Source organism: Rhamphochromis sp. 'chilingali' (genome assembly GCF_963969265.1).
Source record: "Rhamphochromis sp. 'chilingali' genome assembly, chromosome: 1".
Classification (NCBI taxonomy): Eukaryota; Metazoa; Chordata; class Actinopteri; order Cichliformes; family Cichlidae; genus Rhamphochromis; species Rhamphochromis sp. 'chilingali'.
Genome location: NC_137929.1, coordinates 56,171,837 through 56,194,945, shown reverse-complemented (window position 1 = coordinate 56,194,945; position 23,109 = coordinate 56,171,837). Strand labels below are relative to the sequence as shown.

General features: G+C 41.5%; 1 long non-coding RNA gene across 1 annotated transcript; it reads left to right on the top strand.

Annotated features, from left to right (window-relative positions):
• Positions 1-950: 950 nt before the first annotated feature.
• Positions 951-9,910, top strand: LOC308389109. The gene is made up of 3 exons (XR_013970219.1): positions 951-1,203; positions 6,356-6,442; positions 9,663-9,910. It is a non-coding gene; the product is annotated as an uncharacterized lncRNA (long non-coding RNA).
• The last annotated feature ends 13,199 nt before the right edge of the window (positions 9,911-23,109 follow it).

Genomic DNA, 23,109 nt, shown 5'->3' with positions numbered 1-23,109 from the left:
CCTTAAATGCTAAATAAATGGTGGACACATCTTTGCTCCGAGTAGCTGAAAAAAAGAAGGAAAAATGTGTATAAAAAGAAATTAGTGTTGTGCATGCGCGTTGAGTGATGCTGGAACTGTTTTGTTGCCATGTTTATTTTTCTGCACTCTAGAAGGCAAAAGCCACTAAATTAGAGCATGTTTTTAATGTATTTAATCCATTAAAAGAAAGGCATTTTATTAGTCCAGAGACCTGTGTAATTTATGTCATTTTTTTCCCTTTTTTTACATATTTCTTTCTTACTATTTTTATCTTTGAAAGCACTGGAGATTTGAGGAATACCAATAGCACTTGTTGGGAAATCAGTTTTACCCCGGTTCTTTTTATTCCTCGGGCCTCCAGAGATGCACCGGACTCAGTAGTCATTTTCACAAAAACTTTATTCATCTTTATTCATCTTTACTCATCTTTACTCATCTTTATTTAAGCATGCATTCTTCTAGAAGGGAAGACTTGCCAGGCCGATGTCCCTCTGCAAAATCTTCACTCCTTTGTCTGTGAAACACAGTTTTGTAGGAGCGACCCTATCACAAAACCCCCACGGTGTGCTGCAAACTCTGTCTGTGTCTATGTGCAAGAGCACGTGAGTGCCTGTGTGTGCGCGTATCCGTGTGTATGTGTGAGTACACGTGAGTGAGTGTGCGTGTGGATGTGTGTGCGTAACAGTTAAAGCACTATGTGCATATATCTCTATGTACCTATGTACCCTTCCTGAGGGTCATAAAAGTCCATCTCCCTTCCAAACCAACGTCATTTAGTTACAAACTTTGGGACTCCCACCCAGGCATGCCCTGAGGAATTTCCACTCAACATTAACCTCTCTTTGTCTCACTTTCACAGTTCAAACTGGGGGAGGGTCTCCTAGAAATCTACTCCTAAGTTTATGACACACTCAGGCCTTTATTACATCCAGGGCAGTGTCAGTGTCTCTACAATAATTCTACATCCTATCTAACACATTTCTAAACTCTAAAATAGGCTACGCATATCTTCACACTCTTGTGTTTTCTTTTTAACATAACAGTACTCTTGCAGCTGTTGTACCTGCAGTAATTTAAATGTGTTTCATTCTCCAGAGAGTGATCCAGCAGCAGTGTACTCAGCAGTGAGAACTGAAGATGTCAGTTATGGACAAATAGTCATCAGACCAAAGAGGACTCGAGGTATGGCTACTCTTAAACTTTGGATAGAGACAAGCTACAGCTAAATTGCATTATATTTCTTTTATTTATGTCTTTTTTGTTCTTTAACAGGGACAACACATGTTAGTCAACATCACTATACCAAACAGTTTAAACATTCCACATTAAAGAAAAAATCAACAGCAAAATTGAAAGCTGGAAACCGGCCCACAGAAAGTTCAAAGCGATCACAGTTGTGATTCTATTATAGAAATATGTACAAGTGGAAATAGTTGCTTTAACCCTGAATCAGTGCCTTTGGCACCTACTGGCACCTAAGGGTTTGTCTATTGGGTTGGGGTTTACACACACGCTGTATATGCAGATGTTTGCAAAGAGGCAAAAGTTGTGTTAGCACAATTATGCTCTTTGTTCTATCCTGGATGCAGTTTGCACTTTACCACTCTTCTCGTGTCTTTTTGTGAAAAAAAAGTAATGACTTTATCTCTATTCCCAAAAAAGAAATAGACTGTACTCCATCATTTTCCACCTCCCTGCACATCCATCCAGTGTGACAATAACTGAAGGATTTTTGTAATAAATGTAAATGTAATGCAATTATTTGATTTAGTACACTAGCTTGTTATATTTCTGCATTACTGTAAAATGTGATGCAATTACATTAACACATTACACTCCAACACTGGTAATAAACTTGGACTGTTGATGTGTTTTTTGGCAATAATTAGTTAATAAAATCTTTACAACATCAGACGTCTTGTAACTTTTAGGCCACATCTGACCCACAGAGCATTTTGAAGGGGGCTGCTTTTTAGACAAGCAATTAAGTGCCCAGAATGGCCCCAGATGTGTCTGCCTTTCAGGGTTTGGTGCACACTCAATTTTTTAGCAGGATTAGCAGGAAATATTTCCAGGTACTATAAGATTCAAAAGACAGATGGAAAATATCAGTTATTCTTAACTACGTGTTTTCAAACTGTCATTCTCACTTCTTTAAATTTCAGTGTAAAGGCATAGCAGTACCTCTTGATTCTAGTTAACTGTAGTGTAAAGATGATAACACCTCTCACCACAGTCTGTTGTTGAGTGGCTAATAATAGCATTCATTTTGTGAGAACGTGTTTGTTTATTGCTCTGTGGTGAAAAGTGTTAGTTTGCATTGAAAGAAGATGGTGAACTACATGGTTGTCCACCTTACTTTTTCACAGCTTTGTATTAGCGTGACAACTGTGGAGATCTTTACACATACAAACACCCACGACTTCCAGTTGGTCATTCTGCTTTTGACAGCAGAGGTGTTAAAACAAAAAAACAAAAAACTGTGAAAAGGCGTTGCAGCTTTTAAAAAAAGCATCTCCATATAATGCAGCGTTACAAAAATAAAAAGGTTTGTATAGCTGTATTGCAGTAATACGACAAATGGAAAGATTGTGATCAAAGCATGGCATAAAACATCCAAGTCCAGGCACTCAATGTAAGTTTAAAAAGGAATAAAAAAACTTTATTTTACTGGAATAAAGACAATAAAATACACTAATACATATCAACCTTGTTCAAAGTGCAAAGAAACAAAGACCTCAGGAGAGCCGCTATAGCTTTACTATAACCTTACTTTGTCAAATACTATAGGAGAGAGGCTGCCCTGATCAAAAACATTATAAAGAAACTGCATTGTAGTTGCCTGATGGGGGTGTCATAAGCCACTGTGTCTGTTTAATAATGGTCATTAGCAGTGGACATAAGTTGTAGTATACCTGTACTTTTTTTGCCCCCCCCCCCCACACACACACACACACTTCCTCTTTCTCCCCTCCCCTATCCCCCTCCACGTTCATGTGAGTGCGCGTGAACGGACTTTTTGCACATGCATGTGGGTTCAGGGGTCATATGAGTTTACATGTGTTTAATAGCGTTTTATTTAATGAAACCATTATGTGTTTTAATTAAACTCTTTTTAAAGGATTGTATAGGTCTCAGAGCTCTGTTATTTAGACATAGATGATTTAATTTAACTAGTTTAGGGGTATTTTAACTAGTTAGGAGCCTTTTGCTTTTTCTTTAGTGCTATTTAGGAGCAAATAGTTTTCAAACAGAGCACAACAAACAACATGTATTCTTTTAGAAATAAACTGTGATACTTCTAAAAGCACATATTCACATATAGCCACACTAGCACTGTATCAACCCCCAATGTGCCTTTAATGCAACTAAACCTCTAATTATCCAAAAGGCACAAACACCCTGTAACAGTAAGACTCAATGATTACACAAAGATGATTTAACTCCATTTTGCTTTTTTCTTTAGTGCTCCAAAAAGACACAGAGGCTAATAGTTTAGAGTACCACAAACAACAACAGGTATTCCTTTAGAAATAAACTTTTCTAGTGATACTTCTAAAACCACATATTCTTAACTCTGCAACAGTTAGACAGAGTGGGTTACAGGTAGGGCCCCAACAGTCAGCAAAACAAGTCATAAAACAATAAAAGAGGCTCCCTTTACCAAGAGCATCCCAGCACACATCCCAACTGTAGTTCCATAGTTTCCACATTTTTAATTACAAACAGTTCCATTATCTTATCCTATCATGTCAGAGGTCAACTGAAACCTTGTCCAACTGAACCTCCAAAGGTTTTTCACATTTTCTTACACCCCACACCTTTATCTCTACAGGCAGACAATTACACCTCCTACTGACTAACCGAACCACCATAGTTTTTCCACCCTTCTCTTTACAACCTCCTCTTTATATCTGCATCTCAGAACCCAACTGAAACCAAGTCCACCTATATAAAAACACCCCATCAGACACACAGTATTTTCCTCAGCACTTCACAACTGCCGCAAGGTATATCGTTTTAACTTTTTATTTTTTCAGATCCCAGACACAGCGGTGTGAGGTAGTTAGCACACAATTTGACCATGTAGAAAACATCGTTTGTTTGGAACACATCAGCAGAGAGGTAGAATTCAAAGCTGTTCATAAGAGTTTAATTTAATCAAACCTCATTTTACGGAGCTAAGTGGCTCCTCATCACTAGCCAATTCACCATTTTATTTAAATATCTGAATTTTCGGAATGAGGATCCAAGCGGGACACAGAGGCTGCTAGTTTTAACGCACCAGGATGCAAATATAAATAAAAGCCTCACTATCCTGAGAGCCTAGCTGCAGCGACACCTTTCTTTCACACGGATTCCTGGATGTGCATTGAGCCGACTTTGCTACCCCCACAGAGCGTTTCTGACAGTACTTATCAACATACAGTTTAGAGGTTTGCATTAGAGTGCATTGGTGCTTGGGCCTCTTTTATTTAGCATGGTTATACCATTGTGAATTTAGCTATATAAACATGCTCAAGAGTCTATCATATGTTTGACATGCAACTAAAAATTCGAAAATATATTTTCTTTAAATCAGTAACTATGCAAATTTAGAGGAAATGTTTTCGGACATGTGTGTCACATTTTAAACAGGGTTTGAATAATCAGCACTGACATACAGACATTTATGCCCTGGGCATAACAGACATGCTTACCTTGTGAAAGGCCCTCGGATTTCTTGGAGCAGAGAAACACTCTGTATTGTTTCTTTTCTCTATTGTACAAGCAGCGCCTGACTGTCAGAAACGCTCTGTGCGGGTAGCAAAGTCTGAACCCCTGAACCCACATGCACGTGCAAAAAGTCCGTTCACGCGCACATGCACTCACATGAACGCGGAGGGGGCTAGGGGAGGGGGGAAAGAGGAAGTGGGGTGGGTGGGGGGGGTGGAGGGTGAGGGGTGTGTGTGTGTGGGGGGGGCAAAAAAAGTACAGGTATATTACTACTGACATAGATGGCCTCTTTCGCATCCTCACAAGAGTGACCTCTCTAGGTAGAGATATATAGTTATGTTTTGTCCTTTCAAGGTGGCTGTTTTATGTTGTCCCATGCTTGTGTTTGGGAGTTTTGTCCTTAAGAGGAACCAGTTTTTTTTCTAAACGTGTGACTCAATCTGAAGTACACTGGGATGTCCACTTGGAGGAAATTTTCCCTAATTTCTCTGATAAACCTGCTACATAAAGAATGACTATGTTGTTTTCCCCTATCTGGTGGCATCTTTGCTGATTTCATGTGGGATAACCACACGTTTTAAGACTTTCTTTACACGTGTCTTCCTTTTATTTCTTGTCTGGCAGGGTACATTTTCTTGCAGGATCCTGATTACTTCAGGTTAGTGTTTCAGAGGGTGGTGGAGTCAAAAAGTAGTTACCAGTCTGTGTGTGTGTGGGTGTGTGTGGGCTTCCAGTAAACTTCAGTGTTGAGGCTATCATCCTCCTCTATGTACGCAGTGTGCTGTATGCACTGAGGGGAATGGAAGTCTCAACTCTGACATTTACAGATAGCCCAGTACCTACTGTTTGACTCCCATCACCCTCTGGAACACAAACTTGAAGTGTTCAGGTCCCTACAACACAGGACAGAAAATATTCCCTCCAAGGCAGAGGGAATAAGGCATGACAAAATTAAGCTCTGTGAATACTTTCCAGATGCACTGTCAAAAATCTGACATTTTTAAATATGTGCCGACTAATCACCATTACTAGTTAAATAAATTAGCTTAGCTTCTAACACCTTATAAATGCAGCCAGCCTCTTTGATCAGGGCCTTCTAACAGCCACACACTTTGATTTAAAAAAACAAAAAACAGAGGCGATCATGTTTTGAGGTTATAGCACCCAAACTGTGAAACAGTCTTACTCACTCTAACTGCTGAATGCTGAAAATTCATTTTTATAGGTTAGAATTTCCTTAATCCATTCCCCTTCATTTCTTGCCATAGTTTGAAAACTACACAAGGATGTATGTGTGTATGTATGAATGCTGGAATGAATGACTGTCAGTTGATTACATGTCTGTTTATGTGTCTGTATGTGTTAATATGTACACTTACCTTCCATGTGTGGTATTTGTTTGAACTGTAAAGCACTTTGTGACTCTGTGTTTTGAAAAGTGCTATATAAATAAAGGTATCATATCGTATTACTGTACTGTATCTGTCTTACTACATTTCTCTTTGAAAGCACTGGAGATTTGAGGAATACCAATAGCACTCTTGTGTTTTCTTTTTAACATAACAGTACTCTTGCAGCTGTTGTACCTGCAGTAATTTAAATATGTTTTATTCTCCAGAGAGTGATCCAGCAGCAGTGTACTCAGCAGTGAGAACTGAAGATGTCAGTTATGGACAAATAGCCATCACACCAAAGAGGACTCGAGGTATGGCTACTTTTAAACTTTGGATAGAAAGAAGCTACAGTGGATGTGGACAAACTCTTTGGGCCACACTTTTAAATTTTTCAGTTCAGGTGTGTTTTCAATTTTAGTCTAGGGCTGAAAAGGTTCACAAAATTCATGCTGTTTTCTTCTTCTTCTCCTTCTTCTTCTATTTTGCCAACACTCCAGAAATACCATAGAATATTTTACCATTTACAGCTATTAAAATATAAAGTTTTCTCAAAGACATGTCATGTAATGTACACTGAACAAAAATATAAACGCAACACTTTTGTTTTTGCTCCCATTCCCCATGGGATGGACATAGAGACCTAAAATTCATTCCAGATACACAATATAACCATCCCTCCCAAACAGTGGTCACAAATCAGTCCAAATGTGTGGTAGTGGGCACATCTGCTATATTGAGATAATCCATCCCACCTCACAGGTGTGCCACATCAGGATGCTGATCTGACATCATGAGTAGTGCACAGGTGTACCTCAGACTGCCCACAACAAAAGGCCACCCTGGAATGTGCAGTTTTGTCTCACAGCAAAATGCCACAGATGCCACAAGCAATGAGGGAGCGTGCAATTGGCATGCTGACAGCAGGAATGTCAACCAGATCTGTCGCCCGTGCATTGAATGTTCATTTCTCAACCATAAGCCGTCTCCACAGGCGTTTCAGAGAATATGGCAGCACATCCAACCGGTCTCACAACCGCAGACCTCGTGTAACCACACCAGCCCAGGACCTCCACATCCAGCAGGTTCACCTCCAAGATCGTCTGAGACCAGCCACCCAGACAGCTGCTGGAAGAATTGGTTTGCACAACCAAACAATTTCTGCACAAACTGTCAGAAACCGTCTCAGGGACGCTCAACTGCATGCCCGTCGTCCTCATCGGGGTCTTGACCTGACTTCAGCTCGTCGCCGTAACAGACTTGTGTGGGCAAATGCTCACATTCGATGGCGTCTGGCACGTTGGAGAGGTGTGCGCTTCACGGATGAATCATGGTTCACATTGTTCAGGGCAGATGGCAGCTGAGAATGTCCCAGTTCTTGCATGGCCAGCATACTCACCGGACATGTCACCCATTGAGCATGTTCGGGATGTGCTTGACCGGCGTATACGACAGCGTGTACCAGTTCCCACGAATACCTCGCACAGCCATTGAAGTGGAGTGGACCAACATTCCACAGGCCACAATTGACAATCTGATAGACTCCATGCGACGATGTGTTGCACTGCATGAGGCAAATGGTGGTCACACCAGATACTGACCGGTTCTGGGTCCCCAGACCCCCAATAGCGCAAAAAACTGCACATTCCAGGGTGGCCTTTTGTTGTGGGCAGTCTGAGGTACACCTGTGCACTACTCATGATGTCAGATCAGCATCCTGATGTGGCACACCTGTGAGGTGGGATGGATTATCTCAATATGGCAGATGTGCCCACTACCACACATTTGGACTGATTTGTGACCACTGTTTGGGAGGGATGGTTATATTGTGTATCTGGAATGAATTTTAGGTCTCTACGTCCATCCCATGGGGAATGGGAGCAGTAACAAAGGTGTTGCGTTTATATTTTTGTTGAGTGTATTAAAAAAGTAATGTACTGAGTTTCACTGAGTTTTCTTGATACTAAAATACAGTGTTATTGTCATTTTTAAGACCTAATTGAAATTTAAACGTCATTGTGAGGTTTTTACTTTGTTGTAGTTTTCAGGAGCAGGAAAAGAGGAAAGCGGGACTTAAAGCTGTGACTCTCAATGTAGTCCAAAACAAAACTACTCTGCTATTTTTATGACCACATCATAAGCAAAAGCCATCAACATAAACATCTTAGACTTTTCCATTGTATAAAATAAACACAAAAATACATTTTCAATTCCCTCCTTATGAGTTCGTAATGGAAAGATTAGATTTTCCATTTGAAATTAAAATTGAGTATTTGAAATACAGCTAAAGAAATACATCTGTTTCTTATCAAAAGTTAAAGTATCACTGTGCAATCCAAATGTTTACATTTAACATTTAAATTAAAGTTTAAAGTTTTGCATTTTAAAATCCCATCAAAATGAAATGCTGCCAGAAGACTAGTTTGTACAATTCTCTGCAGAGTGATAGGGGTCAGGGGTGCAGGCAGTCTTTATCCTTCAAGCTTAGGTCCTCTACCAGAGACCTGGGGGCTTGAGGGTCCCACACAGTATATTTGCTGTTCCTAGGACTGCACTTCTGGACAGAGATCTCCAATGTTGTTCCTGGGATCTGCTGGAACTTCTCGCCCAGTTTTGGGGCCACTGCTCCAAGTGCACCAATTACCAATGGAACCACTGTTGCCTTCACTCTCTACGTCTTCTTAAGCTCCTCTTTCAGTCTTTGATACTTCTCTAGCTTCTCGTGTCCCTTCTTCCTGATTTTGCTGTCTTTCTGAATCACTACATCTATCACTATGGCCATCTTCCTCTGCTTCTCCACCACTACTATGATTAGCCATCACTAGTTTGTCTGTCAGTATCTGGTCCCACAGGATCTTAGCTCAGTCATTTTTTCAACCACCCTGGGGGCGTCCCCTATTTTGACCTCGGGACCTCCAGGCCATTCTGGCGCAGATCTTCCAGCCACTTGGTTATGCTGTTCAATGAATACCCTGCTTGATAGCATCTTGATCCTTGCTGTTATGTGCTAGATTGTCTCAGGGCATCACACAATAAGCATGAGGGTTTTTAATGACATCCATACCAATGTTTTGTGACTGCACAGAGATTTTACATTTTAGTGCACCAACTGCAGATGTGCCCCAGACAGTAGCTGACTTCAAAGCAGTATAATAGGATTGACTATTTGACTGCGGTGTCTCTAGTGATTCATACTCATCCTTGCAACACAGTATAAAAAAGGTCTGTCTGCGTAATTTATAAAGTGGAGAGGAAGAAAAAGAAAGGGAAAGCAGTCAGTGTTTCAATTTTAACATAAATTAATTCTGTTAATGAACTGATTGTTTTAGTTTTTTCAGTTCCAGATTTGAATTTATTGGACCATTTAATAATCAGTTGAAATTTAAGCAGCAAGATACTCTGTGATTTGTATGTGAGGTGGTTCCCAGTAAAGTGTGAAATCAGAACTGGGACTGTGATGCAGAGAAGTGGTTCTGATTGAACTACAAATCTTCTAAACATCTTGTCATTTGAACTGTTTTTGTTTGTGTTTAGACTTGAAACCAGAGCCAGACATAATCTACTCTTCACTGAAGTAGTCCACCAGTCCAACCACTGATGTCCAGTTGATGTTGGTCACTAACTTGGTCCCCAACAACTGCAGAACAGAGTACATGTCTTAAAATGTGTTAAGAAAGATCTTCAAATGATTTAATACTTTTTTTCTCATTTGATGAAAATGAACCCAAGTTGGACATATTAAGTATATGTTGTGGTTGTGTTTATATATGTAACCCCCCCCCCCCCCCCCCCCCCCCCCTTCTGTTACTTATCAACCAGCACTGGTTGGTTGGCTAGCAGCTGCTTGTCTGTTCTTAACCCTGTTTTTCTCAACCACCATTGGTGGCGTCTCCCATTGGGACTCTGAGACTTTTAGTCCACACCTCACCACAGATACTCCTGTACACTATCTAAGACTTGGTTGTTCCTCTCAGTATACATTATCCCAGTTCATATCTTCTCTTATATGCTACAATGTGTTGGATAGTGTCTGGAGGACCTTTGCACAGTTTTAAACTTGGGTGTTCTTTATTCCAGCCTTTTCTAGCCATTACAATTCATTCTCTTGTTCCATATTACTGTTTGTCTTCAGCTGCCTGAGGCACTTTTAAAGCAGCTGCTCTGGGGATTCTTCATGACCAGGATTGTTCTGCCCGGTGTTAGCAAGTCTGGATGAGTACCTGCTGTTAGTAGACTCTTCATTTGTGCTGCCAAGTGATCATAGAGTGCTGTTAACCTTTCCAGCCAGTGGGTGTGATAGAGAGCAGTTTGTTCAGTGACCTTCAGTGACCTCCTGTCCCTCATTGACTAAAACACCTCAAAATTCTGACCAATGATGCTTCCAGCCTTGTGAATTAGTTTGTTAATCCTGTAGGCATATCTGGCACCGACATTGCTCCCTCAGCAGACAAGAGCACTCGCTACCACAGACTAGTAGAAGATCTCCAACATCTTGCTGCACACAGTAAAGGATCTGAGCTTCCTTAGAAAGTAGAGTCTGCTCATCTCCTTTGTAAACAGCATCACTGTTGGTCCTCCAGTTCAGTCTGTCATTCAGGTGAACATCCAAGCTGTCCACTGTTTTGACCTTCTTTACCATGATGTTGATAGGCCTAGTCACTGTTTTTTTTCTTCTGGAAGTCAACCACCAACTCATTTGTCTTGCTGACATTTAGATGAGGGTGATTACTTCAGGGCCATTCCACATAGTTCCTAACCAGCTCCCTGTACTCCATATCCTGCCCACCCTTAATAGACCCAACCATTGCAGTGTCATCAGAGAACTTCTGACGGTGGCATGTTTCACTGTTGTACTGGAAATCTGAGTTGTACAAGGTAAATAGGAATGGAGATAGGACCACCCCCTAGTCTAGTATTACTAATCACCACATCAAACATGGTCCCCCAGCCGTACACATACCCTGGATTGTTTTGGATTTGATATCTTTCTAAGTGTGAATTTAATTTTTTTGAGCAGTGTATGTGTATATCTAAATGTGATAATAATCTGTGCCTCTGGTAGAAGACCCAAGCTTGAGGAACAGAGAGAACATAAAGAGAGAGAGAGAGACATGATATTCCTGTCTGAAGGCCTTTCAAAGGTTTTCTTTGGACATTGCTTTTACACTCATTTTCAGTCCAGGCCTTGTATATGATAAGTTTTAGAGTGATTTAAATTTTTTTTATTTAGTTTTTTCATTGATCCACCTGTGAATTGTTTAAGCATATAAAATGCATCTACATCAAGGAATGAACCAGTGTTGTGTCCACACGTAACAGACACCTTAGCAAAGAGCAAATATAAAATTTTATGTTTACATATGTATATACAGAAATTTCTCGTTAAAATAAACTGATCAAAACTTTCATTTGTTTTATACCTAAAGTAACTTAACTGTTACTGAAGCTTCTTTTATTCGCATGACAGAGATCTGGTTTAATAAATGTTTGTCTCACTTGTTTTCCTTCTGTGACGGTGTTGTCTTAAAATGGTGTCAAATGGAAAATTTAACTTGTTCTGGTTTGGTTGTGGCTAACCAATACACTCCTCTCTTCACCCAGAAACCAACATCAGCAGCTGATGCGGCAAAGCAAAATTTGTTTCTTTTAATCTTTTATTTTTAAAACTGCAAAATAAAAAGTAAAAATGCACCAAAATGTCTGGTGTCTTTTATGCATATTTTTCCCTGTATGTATGTATGTATGTATATATATATATATATATATTTAGCATTACAACCTCAAAGCTTTGAATAGCTGCTCTGATGTCCTGAACTAGCCTCCCCACACAACAGCCTGAAGGTTGACATATCTATGACTCACATTTAAAATCTCCTGCCTTGTGCTGGTAAAACATTGTTTCACAGGAGAGGAGCTACTTTAAGTGGGGTCTGCAATGCATGCTTGGCCTGCTGCATTCAGTACAACATGATGCCAAATGCACGAATCAGTCACATGCCAAGCAAAAATGTATGATGTTAAAATGGCCTTTAGTGCTGCAGCTACATAGGAAAACATAAAAACAAAAACTACAATAGTACTGGTTGAGACAGAGTACTTAAATTAATATTTTACCCCATGTTCGCCTACTGGTGGTGGTAAGAGGGCCCGGTGGCGTGTCATGATCTGCTCTCCATCACAGCTCAACTGACTGAGTCCCAGCAGCTCTCAGCTGTTTAAAGATGAGTTTGTCTCTGAGCTGTGAGGAGGACGACTGCTCTCCTGGATGGACACAAGTAAACAACAGAGCTCCCTCCAACCTCCCAGCTGCTTTCTATAAAGATGGCTGCTTCATCAGGAAGCAGCTTGCAGGTCACATGACCATCCAGCATGTTTCCAGGTCTGATGAAGGCCTCTACAGGTGTGACATTAGCGGTCATGGAGAGTCTCCATTCAGTGGATCACTGTAATAGGTGAGGAGCTTCACTCTGATTTCACCTCTTATTAAGTACATGTACTTATTAATGTACCAGCTAGTTTCCCCCACCCATCTCCACACTGAGTGTTCTGCTGTCTGCTTGTGTTTCTCCTCAGAGTCCATCCAGCAGAGCTGTCGTCCTCCTCACAGCTCAGAGACACAAACTCATCTTTAAACAGCTGAGAGCTGCTGGGACTCACAGTCAGACGAGCTGTGAGGGAGAGCAGATTATGCAAATTATTAAGAAAAAAATGGTTCACATGAAACACACTCTACAGCCACTTTTTTAAAAGTAAGCATTTCATATTTAATTCAGTCCAATACATTAGCACTGGCAATTAGATTTCTGACTATCCCTAATATTCCCAAATGCATCATTTTGTGAATGTTTTGAATTACCAGTTTTGGGCTGTTCCATAGGATTACTTTTACCTATTTAGAGTACACACTGTAAGCTGTAGGACTATGCTGGATCAATAATAATAATAATAATAATAATAATAATAATAATAATAATAATAATAATAATAATAACAACAAAAACAACATGTCTACTAGAACATGCAAATGCAGCATTATCAGTCTCTACTGTGACCATCACTGAAACCAACCAACTCATCTATACCACTGCAACAGTGATCTTTGAGATGTTTGGCTACAAGATGAACTGAGCTACAAAGTGACTACAGCTTAAGGTCAAGGCAGCACGGAGGGAAGTTAGCCAACTATGGGAACTACAGAAAGCTGTGATGAAGAAAGGGGTGCCTAAGAACTAAAACAAGCTGCCAATACCAGAGACCTCAATAACTGCCAAAGACTTATATCCTTGGCTAACTGCTTTTATGTTGTTAAGAATTAACTTAACAATTACCAAAAAATATATGTGCTAAAATACATTTTAAAATATATTTATATATTTTGAAATGCATTTTAGCACATATATTTTTTGGCTGTTTTTTTATATTTTGAAATATATTTATAAAGTATATTTACACTTCTCCATGGGTACCCTCCATGGAGAAGGAGGCTAGATGGCAAGATCAAAGTAACACATTCCAGGGTGGCCTTTTGTTGTGGGCAGTCTGAGGTACACCTGTGCACTACTCATGATGTCAGATCAGCATCCTGATGTGGCACACCTGTGAGGTGGGATGGATTATCTCAATATAGCAGATGTGCCCACTACCACACATTTGGACTGATTTGTGACCACTGTTTGGGAGGGATGGTTATATTGTGTATCTGGAATGAATTTTAGGTCTCTACGTCCATCCCATGGGGAATGGGAGCAGTAACAAAGGCGTTGCGTTTATATTTTTGTTGAGTGTATAAACAAGACACAAAAATGGGGAAATGTGAATATATATATATATATATATATATATATATATATATATATATATATATATATATATATATGTGTGTGTGTGTGTGTGTGTGTGTTATGGAATGCCCTTTAGGAAAATATTATATATATATATATTCCAACCAAAGTCTGAATATATAGAATGATCTTCTGAATATATAGAATGAAACTTAGTAGTAATATACCTGTACCTATTTTTGCCCCCCCCCACACCCCCCCCCCCCCCCCCCCCCCACACCCCGAGGGCATTTTCCCCCCTCCCTATCCCCCGCCGCATCCATGTGCGTGTGCACGTGCGCGAGAACGGACTTTTTGCATGTGCGTGTGTGTCCAGGGGTCATATAAGTTCACATGTGTTTAATAGAGTATTATTTAATGAAACCATTATGTGTTTTAATTAAACTCTTTTTAAAGGATTGTATAGGTCTCAGAGTTCTGTTATTTAGACATAGATGATTTAATTTAACTACTTTAGGGGTATTTTAACTATTTAGGAGCCTTTTGCATTTTCTTCAGTGCTATTTAGGAGCAAATAACAGGTATCCCTTTAGAAATAAACAGTGATACTTCTAAAAACCGTGTATTCCCACACAGCATTTAATTTAGCTAGTTTAGGAAGATTTCACTTTTCTAATAGTTTCACAGGCTAGTAGTTTTTTTTAAATAGAGCACCACAAACAACATGTATCCCTTTAGAAATAAACTGTGATACTTCTAAAAGTACATATTCACACTAGAGCTGTATCAACCTCAATGTGGCTTTAATGAAACTAGTCTTATAATTATCTACTAGTCTGCAACAGTTAGACTCGATGATTACACATAGATGATTTAACTACTTTAGGGGCATTTCACTTTTCTAAAAGTTTCACAGACCAATAGTTTTAAATAGAGCACCGCAAACAACATGTATTTCTTTTAGAAATAAGCTGTGATACTTCTAAAAAACACATATTCCCACACGCTGCAACAGTCATATTCCCACACTCTGTAACAGTTAGGCTCCCAACAGTCTGCAAAAGAAGTCGTGAAGCAAACAAAAGAGGCTCCTTATCAAGAGCATCCCAGCCCAAAGGTGTTTCCTCACAAACAGTTAATTCCCACACGCTGCAACAGTCATATTCCCACACTCTGTAACAGTTAGGCTCCCAAAAGTCTGTAAAAAAGTATGAAGCAAACAAAAGATGCTCCTTATCAAGAGCATCCCAGCCCAAAGGTGTATATTCACAAACAGTTAATGGCTTTCATGCAACTAGTCTTATCATGTCAGAGGCCAGCAGAAACCATGTCCAACAGAGTCTCCAAAGGCTTTCCACCTTTCTTCCTTACAGCATACTCTTATATCTCTACATCTCAGAGGTCAACTGAAAGTAGTCCCACCTATATAAAAACACCCTAATCAGACACCTGGTATTCTTCCACACGGTATCACAACGGACCTCGAGAGCATAAGACATCATTCATCAACGCGGTCAGCAAACCTAACAGCATTCTTTTTAACATGGACAACATATATGGTAAGTAAAACAATGATATTATTGGATTCTTAAATGTATACCCCGGTATATCATAAAATATTCAAACTGTTTTCTTTTTCTAAACAAAAGCCTGATTTTTTAGGAGATCGACACAAAGGGACAACACACGTTTCACTTACAGAAGGTCTGAGTTTCTTCTTTTTTAAAAACAGTCATCAGTTCACACAAAAATTCAAAATTCAAATTCAAATTCAAATTCAAATTCAAATTTTATTTGTCACATACACAGTCATACACAGTACGATATGTAGTGAAATGCTTGGACAACTGCTCGTGACCTAAAGAAAACAAAAAAGGAAAAGGCTATGAATAAGATAGGAAATAAATATGAAAAATTAAAAAGGGTAAATTTAACTAGGAAGGAATAAAATATAAATTAAGGTTAAAAATGAAATAACTGTACAACACACTGGGAAAGAATAAGATAAAATATATAAATTAAATTGAAAATAAAATAACTGTACAACAAAATACACAATATAGAACTATATAAGAATGTATGAACAAAATACACAAGAAGTATAAATAAATATATACACAATAACAGCAGCAGTGATTTAAGTGATGAGTGAAAACAATGTCCAGAATGCCCAGTGTGTGTGTAAGAACTATATGTGTGGGTCAGTACTGTGTGGTGGTGTGATTGTGATTGAGAGACCGTATCGCCTGCGGGAAGAAGCTCCTCCTCAGTCTCTCTGTGTTGGTCTTCAGGGAGCGGAATCGCTTTCCTGACCTCAACAGAGAGAACAGTCTGTTGTTGGGATGGCTGAGGTCCTTCACGATCTTCCTGGCCTTGGTCCAGCACCGCCTGCTGTAGATTGAGTGCAGGTCAGGGAGCTCGGAGCGGATGGTGCGCTCAGCTGATCGCACAACCCTCTGTAGAGCTCGTCTGTCCTGCATGGTGCTGTTCCCGAACCAGGTTAAGATGTTTCCCGTCAGGATGCTCTCTATGGTGCACGAGTAAAAGTTCCTGAGCACCTTGGAGGGCAGTTGGAAGTCTCTCAAGCGTCTGAGGTGGTAGAGACGCTGACGGGCCTTTTTCACCACGGAGTTGATGTGACAGGACCATGACAGGTCCTGCGTGATGTGAACTCCGAGGTATTTGAAGCTGTCCACTCTCTCCACTGGGCACTCGTTGATGACGGGGGCCTGGTAGTTCCTCTCCTGCTTAGTGCTGAAGTCCACTATCAGCTCCTTTGTCTTACTGACGTTTAGAAGGAGGTTGTTCCTCTGGCACCAGTTCTCCAGATTCCTAATCTCCTTCAGGTAGGCCGTCTCGTTGTTATCAGAGATCAGAGTCCCAGATGCTCCAGCTTGGTGGTGAGTGTGGAGGGAATTATGGTGTTAAATGCAGAGCTGTAGTCTATGGTAAATGGTAAATGGCCTGTATTTATATAACGCTTTACTAGTCCCTAAGGACCCCAAAGCGCTTTACATATCCAGTCATCCACCCATTCACACACACATTCACACACTGGCGATAGCAAGCTACATTGTAGCCACAGCCACCCTGGGGCGCACTGACAGAGGCGAGGCTGCCGGACACTGGCGCCACCGGGCCCTCTGACCACCACCAGTAGGCAACGGGTGAAGTGTCTTGCCCAAGGACACAACGACCGAGACTGTCCAAGCCGGGGCTCGAACCGGCAACCTTCCGATTACAAGGCGAACTATGAAGAGCATTTTAACATAATTCCCCCTTCTAGTGTCCAAGTGAGTGAGTGATGTGTGGAGGAGATGAGAGATGGCATCGTCTGTGGAACGATTTGGACGGTAAGCGAACTGTAGTGGGTCCAGTGTGTCTGGTAGTGAAGAAATTATGAAGTCTCTGACCAGGCGTTCAAAGCACTTCATCACTACTGAGGTGAGGGCTACAGGGCGATAGTCATTGAGAGAAGCAGGGTGGGGTTTCTTCGGGACAGGAACAATGATGGACTCTTTGAAGCATGTGGGGATCACCGACTGAGATAAAGAGATGTTGAATATCTCAGGGAACACAGGAGCTAGCTGGTATGCGCAGTCTCTTAGGACACGACCTGGGATGCCGTCTGGTCCTGCTGCTTTCCTGGTGTTCACTCTCTTGAAGGCTCTCCTTACTTCATGCTCGGAGATGACGAGCACGTTTCCGGTGCTGGCAGTATCTTCCTGTCTGCAGCCGTTAGCGCCGCTAGCATTAGCATCGTTGGAGTCCTTAGCTGCAGCCTCGAAGTGAGCATAGAAAGTGTTCAGCTCGTCTGCCAGAGTCACGGCCGCGTTCGTCATACCGGTTGTTGGTGCTTTATAGTCCGTTATTGTCCTTAGTCCCCGCCACAGGCTCCTAGAGTCACTCTGTTGGAGTTGTGACTCTAGTTTCCTCCCGTAGCGCTGCTTCGCCTCTTTCACCGCCCTCCGCACGTTATATGACGCGGCTTTGTACGGGTCCATGTCCCCCGTCGTGAGTCCCGTGTTGTAGGCAGCGGTGCGGGATCTCAGAGCGTCGCGGATGGTTTTATCCACCCACGGCTTCTGGTTGGGAAACGTTGTGATAGTCTTTGTCTCCACGGTATCATCCGCTAGTTTCCCGATGAATCCCACAACCGCTTCCGTAAACACGTTGACGTCATCATCGGAGCTGTTTCTGAACATGCCCCAGTCTGCGTCATCGAGTGCGTCCTGTAACGCGGCCACTGATTGATCCGTCCAGCGCGCGACCTTCCTCTGAACCGGAACTTCCTGTTTCAGCCTTTGTTTGTATTTTGGCATGAGGAAGATGGCGGCGTGATCAGATTTGCCAAACGGAGGGCGGGATTGTGCCTTGTAGCCGTCCTTGACCGTAGTGTAGCAGTGGTCCAGTGTCCTTTCACCTCTGGTGGGGCAGGTGATGTGTTGATAAAAGTTCGGCGCTGCGCGTTTGAGGTTGGCGCTATTAAAGTCCCCCGTCACAATAAGCGCAGCGTCCCGGTGTTGTGTCTGGTGCTGTGTGAGTGCCTCATGCAGCTCGCATAAGGCGGTGACCGTGTCCGCTTGTGGTAGAATATAAACGGCACTTATAATGACCGATGTAAATTCCCGAGGTAGATAAAAAGGACGACACATGATGGACAGTAGTTCCAGATTTGGTGTGCAGGAGCGTGTGAGAGGAACAACGTTCGCACTGTTGCACCAGTTGTTGTTCAGAAGAAAACAGTCTGTGCCTCATTGTTTTAGAAGCAATCTTACCTGTTTCACACATAGTATCATTTAAATGTATATTTCTCTTTGTTTCTACAGGATCACAAAGCTATATTGGGAAAACTACACCTCCAAAAAACACAAGGTAAATACGGTGTTACACATGTTTTAAATATATGCGTGTTTGTTTAAACCTTGTATTAATGGGACGTATCCCCTGGGCACAGGGTCAATAAGTTGTCCAGAAAAACCTACAGAAGCAGGTGCAATAAGACCAAGCCATACGCTAGGTATGTATACATGACACTCAATTTAAAGGTAAAAAAAAAGGTTTTAAATATTTACAAATGTTCTAATACACCAGACCTGAGACAGAGTACGCAGCGTGTCAAGAACCGGGGCCATCCGGAATAACACAGAACATTGTGTGAGTATAGGCATAAATAAATCAAAAGAGCCAAACACATCCCGTTTTTGAAATGATATACCATGTATATATATATATATATATATATATATATTTGTTTCTAACACTCTTCTATCTCCACAGTGATCACACAACCCCTTACCACTATGGGCCCCATGAAGACCCCTTGATGTTTTTGGAATATTTACGCGATATCGAACTCCCAGAACAACAACAACCAGAAAACCCACAACCTCTGTGCAACAACAGTGACTCGGAAGCAATCTTCATCACAGGGCCAGTGAGTGAGTGTCTGCCTAGTGATTTCAGCGATGTTTTTGAGTACAGTCTATCAGATTTTAATATAAATCACATACCCACCACGCCTGAATGTCTCAGAAACATCAACAGTGATCCAGGCATCGGTTTTGAAGAAGAAGGTTGCATAACAGACTCGCAAATATCACAGGCATATGACGCATACTTAAATGCAGCAGCAGCAGCAAACACCTCTACTTTTGAACAGAGTCATTATGCTTCAAAAAATGATATATTATCTTTGATAGATGCTAAACTCAGGCAACATCAACAAATAGTACAGAGGGATGTTCAAGAAATAGCAGCTAAACTCATGCAAGAAATAGCAGCTAAACTTAACCAACATAAACAAGCAGCACAAGTGAACACGCATGAAATAGTGGCTATAGCCAACCAACATCAAGAAGCCGTACATGGGAACTTGCAAGAAATAGCAGGAGTTTTAACTAGTATCCACCAGACAATAAACAATACCTCTGGTGTATTACATCTCATAAATACCAGCATTCTAAATAGGTGACTTTTTAAAATCCACACCATGGATCCACCCCGTAAATTATTCAAACACAATGATGGTACCTCCAATCGATCTAAATGGTTTGACTTTGACGCTTTTAACCGGTCGGTTGCACAATTAGTAAGCAATTGTCAAGTTTTGCATGCAACGCTTAGTAGTCTCACTGCAGCAAGCAGGGGTGTGTCTAATGAGCCCGTTCGTCCAACTCATTCTGAACCCGTAGCTGATGATGCTGTTGATCAACTAGCCGAAACACATTCGGATTTGCCTGTAGCCACTGGGGTTACTGTTGCAGGGACTATTGTTACTCAAGCTGCCACCGATTGCCTTATTACCGGAGCTTCTGTCACGCCTGATAGGGTCTGTGCACCTCGCGCACATGCTCACCTGACTGCAGACGCTACTGCATCTGTTGCTGCTGACGCATCACCACACATCCCCTCAAACAATGGAAATACCTTAAGTGTTATCCATTCACAAACAAGTGCTGCAGCAGTCGAACCCATTGTTCAGTCAGGGGCTGGTAGTCACAGTCAGCTTAGCATCAGAGAGATACCTAATTTCAATGCGCGAGAATTGCGCGAGCGCCTTGATTTTAGGGACATAAGTCTCGATGATCCAGAACAAGTGCCAGAAAGAGTTAGAAGCTGCTTAGCTAATGTGATAGATAGAGCAGTGACTGGATCTCAGCAGGGTTGTGTTCTAAATGTAGTCCTACGGGGACCCTCACTGGCTTCTGATGTTCAAGCTGTTTTAAATCCTGATAATCAGTATGATCCTGACCTGTTTCTTGAACAAATAGCACAAGTTATGCAAAGTAACGATTAATCTATCGGTGATGATGAATTAGAGTTTATTGTCACGGTTGCACAAAACAGTAGCGGAGGTGTTCGCTTAAAACTGGCAAACATTCCTTATGATGAGATTCTCTCAAAGAAGGGTAAACATTTGTACACACCAAACAACATGCACAACAATTTGTGTTTCTCCCTGTGCATAGCACATTCATTAAACCCAACAGCATCCGAACATGAAAAACATGCTACTGCTAAACAGTTACATGCTCAAGTAGGGCTATGCGACACACAGACAGTATCATTCTCTGATGTCTGCAAATTTGAGAAGCACCTAAACATTAAGATAGTAATCTATTATCACGCAGCAGGGCGTAAACGTCTGCATAGTTTCTTCACACGTGATGAGCCAAATCCAAACACTGTAATGCTGTACCTACACAATGAACACTATCACCTGATTGAAAAGCCAACAGCGTTTCTCGGGGCAAGCTATGTGTGTAATTTTTGTTACAATACATATGAATCACCGCTCTATCACAGCTGTAAACATAGATGCAATGTATGTTTCACACTCTGTCATCACCACAGTGGTCCCACAGTGAAATACAGTGACTGTAACCGCATCTGCAAATCACAACACTGTTACCAACAACACAAAGTACCAGAAATAAAACACAACATGGTCCCGTGTGACAATATGAAGCATTGCATGAGTTGTGGTATCACATATAAAGAATCCAAAAAATCACCACACAAATGTGTCCAGCCTAAATGCGAGCACTGCCGCGAGCCTAAATTAGCAGGGGACTCTGAGCATCAGTGTTTCATACAGCCTGTTGAACAACAGAAACCTTGTGATAAATATATTTTATATGATTTTGAGACACGGTATCACAACGGCAAACATGAGGCCAACTTTGTGTGTGCCTCTGATCTGAAGGGCAACAAGTTCACATTTAATACATTAAAATGTGTGAAGGCGTTTGTGCGGCATTACAGACGTCCGAGGTTTCGTGGGTACACATTCATAGCACATAATGCATCGGGCTTTGATAACTACATACTTTTGGAGTACTTTGTCAAGCAACGTATAACACCCACCGTCACAATGAGAGGGAGTCATGTGATTCTGATGCATGACAGGGACTATGACCAGCGGTGGATTGATTCGTTCAGCTTTTTGCCCATGGGTCTTGCCAAAATACCCTCTGCTTTAGGTTTTCAAGACCTGCAGAAGGGTCATTTCCCACACAGATTCAACACTAGGGATAATGAGTATTATGTTGGTCCATACCCAAACCCCTCCTTCTACGGCTATGAGCGCATGTCTGAAAGTGATAAGGTGCACTTCATGGAATGGTATCAGACCGCTTCACAGAAACCCTTTGATTTTCAGACCGAACTCAGGCGCTACTGTGTTAACGATGTCGAAGTCCTGCGTAAAGCATGCATCATTTATCGTGACACACTGTTGGATTGTACACAAGTCGATCCATTCATGCACACCACCCTGGCTGCATTCAGTATGGGTGTGTATAAAACCCTGTTTCTGCCTAGAGACACGCTCGCTCTCACGTATGATGGTGCATACGTTGAGCAGAATAAGACGTTTTCAAACGTCTCTATTGAATGGCTTCAATATGTGTCCCACACAAACAACACAGTGATAAAACACGCTCTCAGAGGAGGCGAGCATAGGGTTGGGCCATATTTTGTGGACGGCTTTGACCCCACAACTAACAAGGCTTACGAATTTGCAGGATGTTTTCACCACGGATGTGTTAAATGCTACCCCGAGAGTGAAGTTAATCCTGTCAGCAAAGCATCCTATGGACTGTTGCACCGTATGTTTTGTGACAAAGTGTATGCACTGAGATCGCAATACCATTTGACCATTGTTGTGATGTGGGAGTGTGAATGGGCTGCACTGAAGCAGACAGACCCTGCAGTTGCGGCTTTCATGCACACATACAGAAGGCCAGAACGCCTAAATCCCCGAGACGCCCTTTTTGGCGGTCGCACAAATGCTCTAAAACTGTACCACAAGGTTGCGTGTGATGAAAAAATATTTTACTACGACTTCACCAGCCTCTATCCCACAGTGCAATCTAAAAAAGATTATCCTGTAGGACACCCACAAATCATTTACAGTAACTTTGACAGGCTAGAAAATTATTTCGGCTTTGTTAAATGCACAGTACTGCCCCCAAGAGGGCTTTTTCACCCCGTACTTCCCTACAGGTGCCATGGTAAACTGATGTTTCCACTCTGCAGTATGTGCGCTGAAGAACAGAATCAGCTCACTGCCTGCGGGCACAGTGACAGTGAATGGGTGTTGAAAGGTACATGGGTCTCATTTGAGCTTGAAAAAGCCGTTGAGCTAGGATACAAGCTTGTTTCTATTGATGAGGTGTGGCATTTCCCCAACAAGA